Genomic DNA, 6,656 nt, shown 5'->3' on the forward strand with positions numbered 1-6,656 from the left:
TGTACCAAGCCTCAGGTACCATCTCTAAGCTGTAGGCTGCAGTCTTTGCTAGATTCTGATAACCTTTTCATGTAAAGTTGGAGACCATCTGGAGCATATTTAAGCAAATCCATAGATCCTAAATACCTTTAATTTCAGCAATGAGAACCTATTTCTAACATTCCTTATGCTAATTAACAAGCCACCAATTTTATCAATGAAAACCCATTTCTGACTTTAACTTTGCTAATTAGGAAAGCCACTGGTATTGATGAAACCCTTGTGATCTTCATTTGGATGTGGCCTTTCTAATGCAAAGCTAGCTGACTAGCTGGAGAGATTTTCCTTGAGGGCAAATGACTGCCCCTGGAATTGAAGTTTTAACTAACACAGACATAATAGCACACCGTTCAGATGGAACTATTTAAAACATTAAACATTGACACCACAACAGGTACTCTTTGTACCAGGCACCACCAGGATGTGGTGGTGGACCAGGCACAGTCCTTACTCTGAAGGAGCTTCCAGCCTGGAGACAAACGATAAACAGGCAATCTTGCTTTATGTCTAAAGTACACAAATTGGGGCCAGCCAGCACAGGCTAGGCGCTTATGAAAACATAGGAGGTTCTGCCACTCGATTGTCAGCAAAGTAGGTCAAGTTGCCAGAAAAAATACAGGATGTGCAGTTCAATTTGCATTTCAGATCAACAACGAATATTTTTTTTAGTACAAGTACTTATATTTTATTTGCTAAATCTGGCAACCTTACTTCTAGGCAAAGCCAGAAGGAAAGTCAAATAGGGCAGAATTTGGCTTGGAGAGTGTGGATCAGTCAAAGTGGGAGGGTGAGATAATTTCAGGTTCTGTGCCTCCCTGGATAAGCCTACCTGTTTTGGAGGTCAGGGGGTCTTCTCCCCTTAGCAGTGCTGGTCCCAAGCCATATGTGGTCTCTCTGAGCTCTCCTTTTATAAATGCTGCAGAGCAAACCCCTCTGGCCAACACATTCTTTCTTAATCTCCACCCCGCCATAGCTGATTATGTTGAAGCTTCCGTAATGGCAGTGCTATCTTGCTTCCTTCTTCTAAATCGGTCCTCTGAATGGGGTTATTTTGCTCACAACCTTCATTTTTTTCTTCCACTGATGGCTAATTTCATTTTCATCTTAGCACTCAGAGAGGTTAAGAAACTCACTCAATGCTAGTCAGTTGGGACTTCATCTCACCTTTGGCTTCAAGGCCTGTGCCCTTTCTGCTGTTCGGTGTCAGTCTATGTCCTGCATATTGTGTTTCTTGTACAGGAAAGTAGCTGTTGGGCAAAGTGAAGGACACTGGGCTTGGTGTCAGAGGACTTGGTCCTTCTTTAGAAATAGAAACATTAGAGACAGGGTCAGCAGTGTGGGGAGGGCTTTGGTGCTTAGGAGCTATGTATGCTCAGCAACTCATGCATGTTGACCTGACAGAACCTCTTGATAAAATTGAACTCAAGGCACACAGAGCAACGCAAGGCTAAGCTCTGTTAGTGATGTCCCAGTCTCAGATGGCATAACAACTAAAGGATCAGCTTTTAGGTCAAAGGCAGGATACCCTGCTGGCGAGAGCCCAGGGTAGGTGGGGCTCCCACCTCACCTTTGCAAAACCAGCCCCACTATTCTAGCTCTATGGTCTGGCAATACTTATGCTCATCTGGAAGAATCAAGGAGGTGGAAGGCATGTTCATGATCCACACGAGACATCAGAACTCAGAGACACATTTTACATACTAGATCACTGGTTTCTTTTTTTTCTGTGTCCCATTTTTATTGTTTGCAGAATGCCCAACATAGAACATGATCACTTTCGTTAACCAGTGTTACCATAAAAAAAAAAAAAAAAAAGAAAACATGATCGCCAGAGTATTTGAGATTTGTCACGAATGCACCCTTTAATATGATGGCTGGGGTGGAAAGGCCAGGGGAGGAGGGAGCAGGGGGGAATCGTTTGGGAACTACATAGATGTTTAACCAATATACTGTATACTTGATAATTTAAAAAATAAATAGAATTAAAAAAAATAAGGATAACTTAGGACAAATGGAGACATGATTTTCTTAAATAAACACTGCTAGCACAGGCGGTCCTACGAATTGTCTGGGCACTATGCCTGCGTGGCAGGAGGAGGTGCCTTGCTTGGGACCCTTGAGGATTCAAGTCCCCCACCCTTCCCCACCCCACCCCTAACCAATGCATGGAGTCAGGGTGCCGGCGACCACAGCAAGCCTGCTCTAGAGCCCCTAGTCCTCTACTCATGATGTGTCAGGACAGGGACGCCAGAATTTCTGGAATATCAGTGGTCTGCAAGAGTGAACTGCTCCGTGCGACATCCCGGTCCCCTGTGTCTAGGCCTGGGAATGCGCCTAGATGACTTTCTTAAGCTCATCGTACAGGATCAGCACGAAGGTGCCTCCCATGCCCCTGAGGATTTTGGACCAGATGCCCTTGAAGGCCTTACCTTCCTCATCCTTGAAGATCTTGTGCCACCAGTCGATGGTCCCCCTGTACATGATGTTGGTTCCTTTGTGCCCCGACTGCATCATCATCCGCCGCCTCACAGTGTTGAAGGGGTAAGAGACCACGCTAGCCATGGCCGTCACTGTCTAGGCAATCATCCAGCTTACCACGATGTTCGTGTTCTTGGGGTCAGGCAGCATGCCTTTGGCGGTGTTGTAGACTCCAAAGTAGGTGGCCTGGTAGATGATGATGCCCTGCACGGGGACACTGATGCCCTGGTACAGCCCCGGACTCCGTTGGACTTGGTGATCTTCACCAGACAGTCACCCAGGCGTCTGAACGCCCGCTCAGTGCCCGACTTCCCCACATCGGCCGCAGGACGAGTTCTGGCGAAATCCAAGGGATTTCCGAGCAGAGCGAAAAGGCTCGGGCGGCATCGTTGGAGGCCAGGTCGCCGGCAAAGTACCTCCAAAACTGTGTATGCTTCTCCATGCCCCCTAGGAAGATCTGCTTGTATTTGTCCTTGAAGGCAAGGTTGAGGGCTTGCGTGGGAAAGTAGCGGATGACTTTGGCCAGGTTGCTCCTCCAGAAGGACAGCTTACTCTGCTCCTTGGGGATGCGCATGATGCGGTCCATGATACAGTTGTGCTGCTTGTCAGTGCGATCTGCTTACTAGTATGTTGTATCTGCAGCAGCAGCTTGACCCGCTCAATGAGGGCCACGGCCCTCTTGGAGATGGTAGCAGCGATGCCTCCGGCCAGGAAATCCTTGGCGAAAGAGATAGCCTGTTCCAGCATGGTGTCTCAGAGTGGAGTCCAAGGGTAGGTGCCATGGGCTCAGTGCTGCTGCCACAGGAATCAAAAGGCATCACTGGTTTCTTATAAAAGGATATATAACTCCAGGAACAGTCAGATGGAAAAGATGCATAGGGCAAAGTGTGGGGAAAGGGGGAGGAGCTTCCATGCCCTCTCCAGGCAGGCCATTCTCTGCATCTCCACATGTTCACCAACCTGGAAGCTTTCTGAAACTTGTCTTTTTGGATTTTTATGGAGGCTTCATTACATAGGCATGATCAATTAACTCATTGGCCATTAGCCATCTATTCAACCTCCAGTCCCTCTCTAGTCCCTGGAGATCAGGGTGTGCAGGGATGTGTGTTGGATGTGGGGTGTGGGGGGTAGGACTGAAACTTCCAACCCTCTAATCACTGGTTGATTCCCCTGGCAACCAGCACCACCATCCTTAGTTTACCTAAGAGCTTTCCAAAAGTCATTTCATTAATATAATAAAAGACACCTTTATTATGCTTATCACAAGAAATTCCAAGGATTTTACCAGCTGTGAGCCAGGAACCATGGACAAATATGACATGTAGATGAGAAATACATTTTAGTCATCTGAATGACCAAATACATATTTCTTATAAATAACAATATTGCAGGTTCTTAATCCAAAGAGTCCCCACTTAAAGTAGTGTTGGTTTGAGATCCAGTTTTAATTTTTTCCATTTGGCATGCCAGTTTTTTTCTCAACTTATACAGGTGATCTCCAAAGCCTTGGCTCTAACATGAGTTTGTAAAAAGAAATCTCTTAATTAGAATTTGTTTGAACTTTTTATGAAAGTATGGCATACATATATACAAATTCTCAAATCATAAATGATTTGATGAATTTTCAAAAGGAAAACACCCTGAAACGACCTTGCTTGTACCCCAGAAGCCCTCCTGTCTCTTTTCATTCACTACCCATCATAGATTAGTTTTGCTTTTTTTTCTTCATATAAATCATCCATAATGTTCTCTCTTGTATCTGGAATTTTTCACTTGATATTATATTTGTAAGATTTATCTATATTGTTGTGTGTAGTTGTAGTCTGTTCTCAATGCTGTATAGTATTTCATTACATAATTATATCACAATTTATTCATTCTACTGTTGATGGACATTTAGGGAGTTTCTAGTTTGGGGCTATAAAAAATAATGCTGCCGTGAAACTTTTACACATCTTTTCACGAACTTATGTATACACTTCTACTGGGCCACAGGGTATGCATATGTTTAGTTTTAGTAGTTTCTGCCAAATAGTTTTCTAAAGTGGTTGTACCAATTTACACTCCCACAGAATGATATGAGAGTTCTAGGTGCCCCACATCTTTGTTAATACTGGTATTTTCCATCTTCATTTTAACCATTCTGTTGGAGGTATAGTGGTTTCTTATTGTGGTTTTAATTGGCATTTCCCTAATTTTAATGGAGTTGAGTGCCTTTTCAAATATTTACTTGCCACATGAATATCTTCTTTTTTGAAGTGTCTGTTCAAGACTTTTGCCTATTTTTCTTATGGGTTGTCTGCCTTTTTCTTATTAATTTGCAAAAGTCTTTATATAGCCTGCATATGAGTCCTTTTTCTGATATATGTACTGAGAATATCCTCTCTCGCTCTGTATGTTGCCTTTTCATTTTTTTAATTTCAAATAGTCTAATAGTGCTTTTTGTGTTTTGTTGAAGACATTTTTGCCCACACGAAGCCATGAAGATATTTTTCTCTAAAAGCTTTATTATTTTATCTTTTATATTTAATCTGAAATTCTTTCAAAGTTAATTTATATGTATGGTGTGAGATAGGAATCCAGATTCTTTTTTTCTCATTTAGATATAAAATTAATCCAGTACCATTTATTTAAAAGACTATTTCTACCCCCGGCCTCCCCCAACACTGCACACCAGTGTCACACTATCATAAATCAGGTGATGTGAATGTGTGTCTGCTTCTGGATTTTCTATTCTTTTCCATTGATCGGTTTATCTATCTATCCTTGTGCCAGTACCTCACTGTATTCCTCAGAGAAGGCTTGTATATTTTTGATTAAGTTAATTCTTAGATACTTTATAGTTTTGTGGCTATTATAAATGATGTTTTATTTTTGTTACATTTTATAGTTTCTAGTTATTTCTGGAGATAAAGAACTGCTACTGATATTTGTAGGCTGATTTTGCAGCTGGAAACCTTATGTAAATCTCCTATCAGAGTTTATAGTTCATTGATTGTATTTTTATTTCTAGATAGATGATCATATCACCTGCAAATAGCAGTTCAATTTTTTTCCTTCCAAAAATAATACTTTTGTGATAGTTAAATTTATGTGTCAACTCGGGCTAAGCTTTGGTGCCCAGTTTTTTGGTCAAACATCAATCTAGATACTGCTATGAAAGTATTTTTTTAGATGTGATTAACACTGAAATCAGTAGACTTTGAGTCAAGCAGGTTACCCTCCATACTGTGAGTGGGCTATATCTTATCACTTGAAGGCTCTAAGAGAAAAAACCAACGTCCCCTCAACAAAAGGGGAGTTCCACCTTTAGAGTGTCTTTGGTCTTGAGCGTCAATATCAGCTTTTCCTTGGGTCTCCAGCCTGCCAGTCTGCCCTGCAAATTTCAGACTTTCCAGCCTCCAAAATTGCATGAGCCAATTTCTTAAAATAATTCTCTATCCTTATCTATCTATTTATTTGTCTATTTGTCTATCTGTCTATCTATCATCTATCTATCTATCTATCTATCTATCTATCTATCTATCTATCTATCTATCTATCTATCATTTACATCCTACTGGTCCTGTTCTCCTGGAGATCCTTGACTAATATAACCTCCTAATTATTTTCATTTCTAATATTGGCCAAGACTTCTATGCTATATTAAACAGTAGCAGTGATGAGGACATCCTTTTCTCAGTCAGAATCTTAAAGAAAATGTGTCTAAGTTTTCCCATTAAGTATATTTGCTGTAGGTTTTGATACATAACCTTTATTAAGAAAGCTTCTTTGTACTCCCAGTTTGCTAGGTTTATTGATATTGAATCTGTGTTGAATTTCAGAGATAAAACTTTTATTATTATAGATTTTTTTAAAAACCTGTTAAATTCAGTTAGCTAGTATCTTGTTTGGAATTAGTACATCTGTATTCATAAATGAAAAAGCCCTATAAGTATATGCTTAAAAATTTGTCACTAACTCGTTTTGGAATTATTATCTGGCCTCATAAAATGAGCTGGACAGCTTTCACTCTTTTTCTAATCCCTAGATCAATTTATGTAAAATAGGAATTAAGTGTTTTTGTAACTCACTTATAAAATCATCAAGGGCTAAAATTTTGGGGGAGGGAATGTTTTTGACTACCATTTCAATCTCTT

General features: G+C 40.9%; 1 pseudogene; it reads right to left on the reverse strand.

The window, feature by feature from the left end:
* Positions 1–2,373: 2,373 nt before the first annotated feature.
* Positions 2,374–3,264, reverse strand: LOC120622768 (ADP/ATP translocase 3-like; annotated as a pseudogene).
* Between the last annotated feature and the right edge of the window lie 3,392 nt (positions 3,265–6,656).

Source organism: Pteropus medius, unplaced genomic scaffold, assembly GCF_902729225.1.
Source record: "Pteropus medius unplaced genomic scaffold, Ma_sr-lr_union100, whole genome shotgun sequence".
NCBI classification, from domain to species: domain Eukaryota; kingdom Metazoa; phylum Chordata; class Mammalia; order Chiroptera; family Pteropodidae; genus Pteropus; species Pteropus medius.